The sequence below is a fragment of the Stenella coeruleoalba genome (genome assembly GCF_951394435.1).
Source record: "Stenella coeruleoalba genome assembly, contig: scaffold_28, whole genome shotgun sequence".
In the NCBI taxonomy this organism is placed as follows: Eukaryota; Metazoa; Chordata; class Mammalia; order Artiodactyla; family Delphinidae; genus Stenella; species Stenella coeruleoalba.
The window spans coordinates 1,402,983-1,415,055 of NW_027645921.1; the positions used below are offsets into that span (position 1 = coordinate 1,402,983).

General features: G+C 44.8%; 1 long non-coding RNA gene across 20 annotated transcripts in view; it reads right to left on the minus strand.

Moving 5' to 3' along the window:
- LOC307181468 overlaps positions 1 to 12,073 on the minus strand; it is a 1,676,472-nt gene that overhangs the window by 511,970 nt on the left and 1,152,429 nt on the right. The window contains exon 1 of one of the 20 annotated variants that reach the window (XR_013826852.1): positions 862 to 911. The exons of the other annotated variants lie outside the window; for them this stretch is intronic. This is a non-coding gene — a long non-coding RNA (uncharacterized lncRNA). Of the gene's footprint in view, positions 1 to 861; positions 912 to 12,073 lie in introns of those variants that run through there. 20 annotated transcript variants of the gene reach the window in all.

A 12,073-nucleotide genomic window follows, 5' to 3' on the forward strand; every position in this document is an offset into this window, starting at 1 on the left:
ATCGCACAGTCTGCAGTTAGTGCAGAGGATGAATGGGAATAGGGGGAACCAGTGAGAAACTAGCTGTAGCGGTTTCAATGGGCACATGTCACTCTAATATCACATCAGTAAGAAGAATTAACCAAAGGCACAGCAAGGTGCCCCAGAAGAAAAATAGGGCTTCAAGGAATCCTGTGATTATGGGGCAAGACCACAAAAATAAGAGCTAAAAAATGGAGCTAAGGGCCACTGCAATTCAAAAACCTGCAGAGTTATAAAGGCCAACTATTTTTAAAAAATATATTGAGGTAAGGCTATGAAGAGGCATTGAAAGCAAGGCAGAATTGCAGGAAACCGATTTCAGGAGGTAGACTGGAATTGCATTGAAAGCATATGAAGAGAGTCAGAAACTCGACAATGATGCACTTGGCCAAAAAGGGCGTATGCGTTTTTTCCTGAATATATTCAGGAAAAAACGCATACGCACTTTTTGGCCAACCAAGCAAGCTTGCAAAGGAAATCTGCACTACAATGAAGTCTCACTTCCACCCGGTCAAAAGGGCCATCTGAAAAAAGTGTAAAATCCATAAAGGCACAACAGGCCATGGAGAACTGGGAGCCTTCTTATGCTGATGGGCGGGATGTAAATTGCCAACAGCCACTCTGGAGAAGTGTATGGTGTTTCCTGAAACATCTAAAAAACAAAGCAACAGAGCCTAGGGCACTTCCACTTATGGTCCTATAGCTTAGGGAAATTAAAATCAAAAAGACACAGCCACCCCAAAGTTTGGGACGGCTCTGTTTACAAGAACCTCATTTACGGTACAAGTTCAATATCACAGAAAGTGAAAAATGGATAAAGAACTTGTGGTACTTACGTACAATGCAATATCACTCAGCAATGAAATCTATGTCATCAGGCCCGTAGCAGCATAATGAGTGGATTCAGGTATGATGATTCGAACTGAAATAAGTCACACAGAAAAGAAACATCATAAGGTATCACTAATACACAGAATGTGAACTTGGCTACACATGAACTGAATTACAAAACAGAACAGTGTCTCAAGTTTAGAAAACCAACTTACGCTTGCTTAAGGGGGAAGGTGAGTTGGGGTGCTGCATAAAACCAGAGATTGAAATGAGCACAGATAAAGTTCCTTAAGCCAAATATGGAATAGACAAGAGCTACTCCTTGCTCAAAGAAATGGACTCAACACCCCATATTAAACGCCTAAGAATGTACCTGACTAGTAAGTATCTTAAAACCTATGGATTGCTATGTCTCTGAAAGAGAATCAAGCATGTGTACAGGGGCATGAACGCAGCAGTGATAGGATTGGAGAGGTTCGGTGAGCAAATAAAGACCCTTTGAAGTCATATTGCATGGTACCCATTACACGGGTCTCAACTCTCCAGGTTTAAGGTATTCTTCCTTCAGCTAAATCATGCATGTGGAACCCCGCGTATGATCAACCGTGTGAACGGGAGACGTGTTCAAATATGTCTCAGTTTTCCTCCCCTGGTACTCGGGTGCAACATTCCAGACCCTTTACTAACACTCTCCCGACTTGGAGAGTCAGCGCCTTTAACCTCCTGTTTGGCCCAGTTTGCAATTTCTGCGGAAGATGAACAGGAATAGGGAGAACCAATGAGAGACTAGCTGGAGGTGTCTGGACGGGCAAATTTAACTCTCATTTCCCACCAGGAAGAGGAAATAACGAAAGGCTCAGCGTGCCGTGCCGGAACCATATTAGGGCCTGAAGCCATCCTGCGGTGTTGCGGCCAGCTCAAAAGAAAGCGAGTTGAAGAAAGGAGCTCAGGGTCTCTGTAATTCACAAACCTGCAGAGTTATAAATGACAGCTATCGTCCAAAAATAGACTGAAGTAAGGCTGCGAAGAGGACTTGAAAGCGGGGCAGAATTGCAGGATACCGATTTCAGGAGGTAGACTGGAATTGCATTGAAAGCATAGGAAAAGAGGCAGAATGTCCACAATGATGCACTTTGCCAAAAGGGCGTATGCGTTTTTTCCTGAATATATTCAGGAAAAAACGCATACGCCCTTTTTGGCCAACCAAGCAAGCTTGCAAAGGAAATCTGCACTACAATGAAGTCTCACTTCCCCCTGGTCAAAAGGGACATCTGAAAAAAGTGTAAAATCCAGAAAGGCAGGACAGGCCATGGAGAACTGGGAGCCTTGTTATGCTGATGGGCGGGATGTAAATTGCCAACAGACACTCGGGAGATGTGTATGGTGTTTCCTGAAACATCTAAAAAACAAAGCAACAGAGCCTAGGGCACTTCCACTTATGGTCCTATAGCTTAGGGAAATTAATATCAAAAAGACACAGCAACCCCAAAATTTGGGATGGCTCTTTTTACAGAAATCTCTTCTACGGCACAAGTTAAATATCCCAGAGAGCAAATAATGGATAAAGAAGTTGCGGTACTTATGTACAACAGAATACCACTCAGCAATGAAATCTATGTCACCAGGCCCGTACCAGCATAATGAGTGCATTGAGGCACGATGATTCTAAGTGAAATAAGTCACACAGAAAAAGAAACATCATAAGTTATCACTAATACACGGAATGTGAACTTGGCTACACATGAACTGAATTACAAAACAGAACAGGGTCTCAAGTTTAGAAAACCAACTTAAGCCTGCTTAAGGGGGAAGGTGAGTTGGGGTGCTGCATAAAAGCAGAGTTTGAAATTAGCACAGATACCGTTCCATAAGCCAAATATGTAATAGACAAGAGCTACCCCTTGCTCAACGAAATGGATTCAACAATGAGGTATCACCTCACACCTGGTAGAATAGGCATCATTGAAAATCTACAAACAAAAAATGCTGGAAAGGGTGTGGAGAAAAGGAACCCTCTTCCACTATTGTTGGGAATATAAATTGATACAGTCATTATGGAGAACAATATGGAATTTCTTAAGAAACTAACAATAGAATTACCATATGATACAGCAATCCCAGTACTGGACATATACCCAGATAAAACCATAAATCAAAAAGAGTCATTCACCGCAATGTTCATTGCATCACTATTTACAATATCGAGGTAATGGAAGCAACCTAAATGCCCACAGACAGACGAATGCATAAAGCTGTGGTACATATATAAAATGGAATAATACTCAGCCATGAAAAGGAATGAAATTGGGTCATTTGTAGAGACGTCGATGGATCTAGAGACTGTCATACAGAGTGAAGTAAGTCAGAAAGAGAAAAACAAATCTTGTATATTCATGCATATATGTGGAACCTAGAAAAACTGTACAGATTAACCATTTTGCAAGGCATAAATAGAGCAACAGATGTAGACAACAAACGTATGGACAACAAGGGGGGAAAGCTGTTGGGGGGGTGGTGGTGGGAGGAGTTGAGAGACTGGGATTGGCATGTATACATTTATATGTATAAAATAGATAACCAATAAGAACCTGCTGTATAAAAATATAAAATAAAATTCAAAATTAAAAAGAAGTAAAATTTAAAAAATAAAACAGAAAAAACAATTATTCCCTGCACATACATGTATTTATATGAATAAATTATTTCCATGCTTATATCTGTAAATACAAAAAAGATGAATAAAATCTACCTTGAACCAAAAACGAAAAAGAGAAAAAAAACACAGAACCCACCAGTTACACAGAGGAAAACCATATCAGGGCACTTGCTCCAGTTGTAAACAATTCTGAAGTTGGTCAGTGGTGGGGAATCGTCTCCCATTCAGCCAGCAGCCCCCACGCAACAAGCGTCCTCATTGCAAAGCTGGGGCACCGTGCCGAGGCATCTGTGAGTAAACGTGAGCTGAGCCCCAGGCCAGTTGCTGCTGAACTATTCCCACCCGTCCCAGGTAAAACACCTGAATATATACAAGGACTTGAAAGCCTAGAGGAAGGGCCATAGAGCCACACGAGTGACAGCATGCCGGCCGACTTGGTGCCTGCAGGCCAGCCAGGATGGTCCTGGCCCTGGGTGCTCTTCTGGAAGATTTCCATTTCCCTGCCTGAGATACCCGTCCTGTCCCTGCCCCCACTGCTTTTTTCCTTCCTCACCTCTGCCCAGGGAGAAATTCCAGCAGCAGGTATGGGTGACACATCCTCTTCTTTAGCAGGTGGCAGCCTGGCAACTGCTGCAGAAAGTCCAGCAGAGCCCCACTCACACTGGGCCACCCACAAAGCCGTGGCCTCTCACTCCCTCCCACCAGCCCAGCCCCGAGACTGCTGACAGGGCAGAGAAAATGGCGTCAGGCACGGCTGCAGGGGCTCTTGCTGCCTGGAGTGGTATTTATATTGATCTCAACCCAGGCACACCTGGGGAGGGCTGGCCGGCACGGTAAGGCTGCCCAGGTCAGCCAATCATCACCCCTCAGGGGCTCACAGTTGCAGAAAATGGAACTTGCTGAACCGGCCAGGTCCAAGGAACAGGTGTGGGCTCCTGAGAGTCAGGATAGACAAGGGGCTGCAGCTTTGGCTTGTTTTCTAATCATTTTATCTGGCCCATGAGTGGGAGACAACTTCAAGAAAACCCTTTCCTAATGAGAGGAACCCAGGAGTCAGGCAGAGGAGGGGTGGGTGGTGGTTGGAGACAGAGGCCTGGTGCCCCGGGTGCAGTGGAAGTCTCTGGAAGACCAGGTGGAGGGAGGCCTCACGGAGTGATGCCCAGGGTCACAGACCTGTCGCAGCTGCTGTTTGTTAGTTCAAGTCCTGCTCTGAGGTGCTCTGTGTCAGCTCTGAGCGACAGGTGAGCTGGGGGTGCTCTGCAATGAGGGCTATGTGCACGGTTCCTGTGTGCCCAGCCCTGCCACGGTACCTGCAAGGGTAGCTCTGTATCCTGGGAGGGGCCTGACCACGAGAGCCCCGTGGGCTGGGGTGGGGGTGGGGTACCTGCCCAGGTGAGCTCCATATTCTGGGATTGGTCTGACCACGAGAGCCCCATGGGCTGCTGGGGACCTGGTAAAGGATGTCAGGACAGTCAGTGAAGCCACCGAGGATATACCTCCAGTTGCTCCTAATTCCTACACCCTGCTGGTCATTCTACCAACCACCAGGACATGGTATTCTGTATTAGTCTTCAATGATGCCTTCTTTTGTATTCCATTAGTCCCAGAGTCACAAGAAATTTTGGCTTGTGAGTGGCAGGACTCCACATACAACTAAAACAATACTTCCGGGCCGTCTGGCCCCAAGGGTGCAAAAATTCCCACACCATCTTTGGGGAAAGCTTAGCTAAAGACCTAAAAGTTCTACCTCTGGAAAAGGAAACCCTCCTTCAATATGCAGACGACATTCTGATCACCAGCCCTACTAAGGAGGCCTCTGAACTACCAAGCCAATAAAGGATAGAAGTTGTCCAAGAAAAAGCTCAAATATCACAGACTGCGGTGACCTGCCTGGGCTTCATTCTCACAGAAGGTCAGAGAAGCCCATCCCAGGAAAGGGAAGAAACCATTTTCAGCCTTACCCCTTTCTAAAACTAGAAGACAGCTTAGGGGTTCCTGGGGAGGCCAGGGTTTGCTGCTTCTGGATCCCTAGCTACAGTCTACTAGCTGGGCCTCTATATGAAACACTGAAAGGAAAAGATGATGATCCTTTTGAATAGAATCCAGAAGTGGCCTTTCAAGAATGGAAAGAGCAGTCAATTCAGACCCTTGCCCTGGAACTCCCTAATTTAGCTAAACCCTTTGACCTTTACATTCCCGGTGAAAGGTGAATCGCCATTGGAGAATTAGTGCAAAAACTGGGACCACTTGAAATGGAACAATGCAAGAATGCCATCCAGGTAGGTTAAACTACGGTCACTAAGGGGCTTGGCCCACTGCCACATCTGGCCAAGATACTGGCGGTATCTAAAAACCTGGAAATCAGCAGCCCAAAAGGCCACCTCCCTCCTAAGGGAAAAGGACCCCACGTGGTGATCCTAACCACCAACCATGCCCTGAAGTTGCAGGGTTCGCTCCGTGGGCACACCGACCTCGAGTGAGGAGGCCCTCCAACTCCAACATCCAGAGAGATAACCGGGGGCAACAGGGCACCATGACGACTCGTGTGAACATCACTTGACCTGGAGTTTCTCTCATAAAACAACAAGAGTGTGTCCCAAAAGAGTAGACTACTGCTTGCAGGACTTACTGCACCCAGAGGGGAGCTAATAATCTTGGTGGGGGAACAGTATACCACACTGTCACCATAGAAAAGCCTACAGACACCATGATGATGGTGGCCAATAAGACCGGCTGGACTCCTGTTTACTTCAAAAGGCTGTTGACTCAGTAGCCATCATGGTCCTTGATCACCACTGACCCTGGACTGTCTGGGAGTTGAGCGGGCAGGGCTCTGACACCTGGTGCTGTTTGTACGTTAATTCAGGGGCCTAACTGAAGAAAGCGCAGACTACTGGTCAGAGCATCTAGGCTGGCAGAGACGGTCAGCCTAAGGTGGCCGAACAAATGTGGGGCGGGGTGAAACCGGCCCCCACAGCGTCTCTGCACATCTCTTTCCTGGACCCTTAAAGGTCATTAGAATCTATAACACTTCCAATGCTGGTGCTCAGGTGGACGAGCAGGGAGGCAGGGGTCCTGGGGACAATCAACGTCACCGGGAGGCTGCTGGGGAGAAGCTCTGACCCTCGCCCCAGGGTATGAGGGCTCCCAACTCAGCACTCAGCAGTTACAGAAGAAGGGTCTGCACCCTCAGCACTCCAAGAATGAGGAACGGGACAAAAGGCAGAGGAGGGGTTTGTCCCCAGCAAAGCCCATTAAAAATCCCTGGGAGATAAAAATAGAATCTGGGCAATAAAGTCAAGTCTAACCTTTTTTATCCTTTGTGCTTTGTCTAATTTCACGTGCTCCTAGGGTCCCGCATGCAGAGGTTCCACACCCAGCACTTCAGACCAGATTTCCTAGTGCAGAATGGCTGGGTCGACACCTCAGCTCCTGGGGCCCAGTGCAGACTCCACGATATAGAGCCTGAGCTACAGCCAACCCAGCCCTCGAGAGCTCCGCCGCCTCCCTCCCTCCCACTGACTCTGACAGGATCTCTACACAGCAGCCCAGCCCACAGCCCACGGGGTAGTGCATGCTCTCACCTCTCCATTCTCTGATCAAAATATAAAGTTTCCTTTGCTTGTGAACCAAACTCAGTCTCGATCTGTTGGCCCCAATGACACTGGGCAGGGGGACACTTGTTGGGGTCCACTCTGGAGGATCAATAACAGAAATTGAGACTATTGTAACCTCAATGAACAGATGTGTGAGCCAAACTGTAGTTAACATAGAACAGTGTATAAGGCTCGGGTAAAATAAGATGTTTTTAACACTTCCATTTGATATTTCCATCACTTTTTATAAGCAAGTTCAGTGAAAAGGTTTGTCTTATTTGTCAGGTCAATATTAGAGAAACGAAGTGATTTCTTTCCAAGGATGTACAGCTAATAATCTTGGTTAAACCTTCAATCTTGTTTTAAATGCTTTTCCATTGAAAATGATACCTCTCTTTCAGCTCCCCCATTTCTGAGAAGTATAAAATCTTATAATTTATTATTACCAAAGGGGAAATGTGGGAGGAGGGATAAATTAACAGTTTGGAATGAACACATACACACTGCTATGTATAAAATAGATCATCAACAAGGAACTACTGTATAGCACAGGGAACTACACTCAACATTTTGCAATAACCTATAAGGGGAAATAATCTGAAAAAGAATAGATATTTTTATTGACATCATCTATCAATGACAGTTAAAGTGTAGCCTAAGGGAAGCTGGTGGTGAGTGCTTCTGACCCTGAAGACTTCAATCATCTAAAGTTTGGACTCTGCCTACTCCCCAAGGCCCTTAATGAACATATGTGTAGCCGTAGCTTAAAAACTTCCCCAGTTTGGGTTTCGGGGAGACACTGATTTTGAAAAAGCCCTGGTGTTCTCCTTACATGAATGGGACTCTTCCTACTGCTAAAACATGTCTGTCACACCCAGAGGATGGTATACCGTCTGATCGGGAAGAGTTTGGAAAAGGCATCTCATCTCCTCATCTCCTGGTGCTCAGGTTCACCCCTCCAGCGTCTTTACTAACAGTCTCCCCACTTGGAGATGTCAGCACTGTCAACATCCTGTTGCGTACAGTTTGGAATTTGTCCAGAGGATGAAGCGGAAGGATGAGGAACAATGAGAGACAAGTCTTAGGTGTTCAGACAGGCACATGTCACTCTAATTTCCAATCAGGAAGACGAATTGACCAAAGGCTAGGGTTGCCCATGGAAACAGTATAGGGCTTGAGGAAATCCCGCTGCTTTGTGGCCAGTTCCCATAAACACGAGTTGAACAATGGAACTCAGGGGCAGTAAAATTCACAAAACTGCAGAGTTGAAAATATCCATCACTGAAAAATGTCTTGCGGAAAGTCAGAGAAAAGGACTTGTAAGCAAGGGAGAATGGCAGGAAAGGGATTTGAGGAGGTAGAAAGGACTCGCCATTAAGCACAAGAAAAGGAGCTGAACATTGCCAACATTGCAGTTGGCCAAAAAGGGTGTATGCGTTCTTTTCTGTATATATTCAAGAAAAGGGCATACACTTTTTTAGCCAACCAAACAGGTGGGCACTGGAAGTCAATACTACAAAAGATATCACTTCGCATCAGTCAGAAGAGCCATCCTCATAAAGCGTAAACAACAGAAATGCAGGACAGGGCAACGAGAAGAGGGAGCCCTGTGAGACTTATAGTGGAAATGTATATTGCCAACGGCCATTCTGGAGAAGTGTATTGTGTTTACTAAAGCATCTAAAAAATGAACTACAGAGCATAGGGCACTTGCACTCATGGGCGTATATCTTGGGAAAAACAAAAATCGAGAGGACACAGGCACCCCAATGTTTACCCCCTCTCTGTTTAAAAGATCCTCGACTAGGATATAACTTAAATGTCTCTGGAGGGAAAAAATGGATAGAGATGTGGTACTTAGGTAGAGTGGAATATTATTCAGCCTGGAAATCAATGAAATATGGCCAGTTGTAACGACTCCGGAGGAGTTACGTATGATCATTCTAAGTGACAGAATTCAAAAAGAAAAAGACACATATCATAAGATATCACTTAAAGGTGGAATCCAAAATGGCTACACATGAAATAAATTACAAAACAAAAACATAGTCAAATATGTAGAAAACACGCATAAGGCTGCTAAACGGGAAAGGTGGGGAGGGGTGAGGCATCATCCAGGAGGTTGAAATTAGCAAAGATACCATTCCAAATACCAAACTGATAATCAACAAGGCCTACACGGTAGCTAAAAGAACTGCACTCAGCACACTCAAGTCACCGGAAAAGAATATATACGACTGGTAAGAATCTGAAAAAGAATTTATTGATGTCTCTCTGTACGCGAATCAAGTGGATGTACAGCAGCAAGAAACAGAGCTTTGAAAATCAGCTGTAACCAATATAGTAATAAATTGAAAAAAATAAACGACAGAGAGACAGAGAAAACCTCTTACAACTTTTCCTCAGGGACGGTGATGCAACATGGATTGAACACATCTAGACCCACAGCAGGATGAGACATAAGGCTGGAAACTGTTTGCGCTAAGAGAAATGTGAGGTTGGGTGAGGAAATGCACACCCTTTAAAGTAATACTACCTGGTACCCATTCAATGGGTCCCAAATCTGCAGGTTCAAGGGATCTTCCTACAGCTAAAACATGCATGGAAAACCCAGAGGACTGTACACCATGTGATCGGGAGATGTGTCTAAAATGCACCTCATTTATCCTCTCCTGGTGCTCCTGTTCACCATTCCAGCCACGCTACTTAGAATCTCCCCACTTGGAAAATCAGCACATTTAAACTTCTGTTTCACACATTTTGCAAATTGTGAGGAGGATGAACGGGAAGAGGGGGAACCAATGAGAGAAGAGTTGTAGGGGTTTGGACGGGCACATATCACTCTAATTTCCCATTAAGAATAAGAATTAAAGAAAGGCTCAGCCTGCCTCGCCGGAGCCAAAATAGGGCCTGAAGCAATCCTGTGGGTTTGAGGCCAGCTCACAAAAGAGCAACTTAAAAAATGGAGCTCAGGGTCACTGCAATTCACAAACCTGCAGAGTTATAAATGAAAACTAACGTCCAAAAATATGTTGAGGTAAGGCAAAGAAGAGGATCTGAATGCAAGACAGAATTGCAAGAAACAGATTTCAAGAGATAGATTGGACTCGTCTTTAACGCACATGAAAAGCGGCAGAATTTCGACAATGATGCAGTTGGCCCAAAAGGGCGTATGCGTTTTTTCCTGATTATATCCAGGAAAAAACGCATACGCACTTTATGGGCAATGAAGCAAGCAAGCAATGCAAATGTGCACAACAAAGAAGTCTCACTTCCCACCGGTCAAAAGGGCCATCCTAAAAAATTGTAAAAACCAGAAATGCAGGACAGGCCATGGAGAACAGGGAGCCTTTATACGCTGATGGGCAGTGTGTGAACTGCCGAGAGCCACTCTGGAGAAGTGTATGGTGGTTCCTAAATCATCTAAAAAACAGAGCTACAGAGCATAGGACACTTCCAATCATGGGAGTATATCTAGGGAAGTCTAAAAATCAACAAGACACAAGCACACCACAGTTTAGGGCTACTCTGTTTACAAGAACCTCAACTTCAGTACACCTTAAATATCCCAGGAAAGAGAACAATGGATAAAGAAGATGTGGTACTTATGTACAATGGAATATCTCTTCACCATGAAATCAATGTAATAAGGCTAGTAGAAGGATAAAGAGTGGATTTAGGTCCGATAATACTACTTGAAATAAGTCAAACAGAAAAAGAAACATATCATAAGATATCACTTATAGAGGGAGGGTAAATATGGCTGCACAAGAAATGAATTACAGAACAGAACAGTGTCTCACATTTAGAAAACACACTTATGTCAGCTTAAGGGGAAAGGAGAGGTGGGGTGATGCATAAAACCAGAGTTTGAAATTAGCACAGATACCGTTCAATAAACCAAATAGGTATTAGACAAGATCTACACCTTGCTCAATGAACAGGCCTCAACACACCCTATACACCGCAGAGAAATATATCTGAGGAATAAGAATCTTAAAACCCATGTATTGATATATCTCCATAAGGGAATCAAGTGTGTGCAGAGCGGCACAAACACAGCAGTGAAAAGGAGCTAAACCCCATTATAGAAATAAATTTTAAAAACAAAACGCTGAAACAATGAAAGAGAGAAAAATTCTTACAAAATTCGCTCAGGGGCTGTGATGCAACCTGGATTGACCACATATAAACCCACAGCTGGATAAGACATAAGGCTGGACACTTGGGGCTGACAGGATTGGTGAGCTTTGGTGAGCAACTGCCAAAAGTTTAATGCAATACTTCATGCTACTCAGTCCAAGGGTCCCAACACTCCAGGTTGAAGGGAATCTTCCTACAGCTAAACCATGCTTGGGAAACCCAGCGACTGGTATACCATATGATCGGGAAAGGTTTCTAAAACGCACCTCATTTTTCCTCTCCTGGGGCACCGGATCGACATTCCAGCCGCTTTACTAACAACATCCCCACATGGAGTCAATGCCTTTAAGTTCTGGTATCGCACAGTCTGCAGTTAGTGCAGAGGATGAATGGGAATAGGGGGAACCAGTGAGAAACTAGCTGCAGCGGTTTCAATGGGCACATGTCACTCTAATATCACATCAGTAAGAAGAATTAACCAAAGGCACAGCAGGTGCCCCAGAAGAAAAATAGGGCTTCAAGGAATCCTGTGGTTATGGGGCAAGACCACAAAAATAAGAGCTAAAAAATGGAGCTAAGGGCCACTGCAATTCAAAAACCTGCAGAGTTATAAAGGCCAACTATTTTTAAAAAATATATTGAGGTAAGGCTATGAAGAGGCATTGAAAGCAAGGCAGAATTGCAGGAAACCGATTTCAGGAGGTAGACTGGAATTGCATTGAAAGCATAGGAAAAGAGGCAGAACGTCCACAATGATGCACTTGGCCAAAAAGGGCGTATGCGTTTTTTCCTGAATATATTCAGGAAAAAACGCATACGCCCTTTT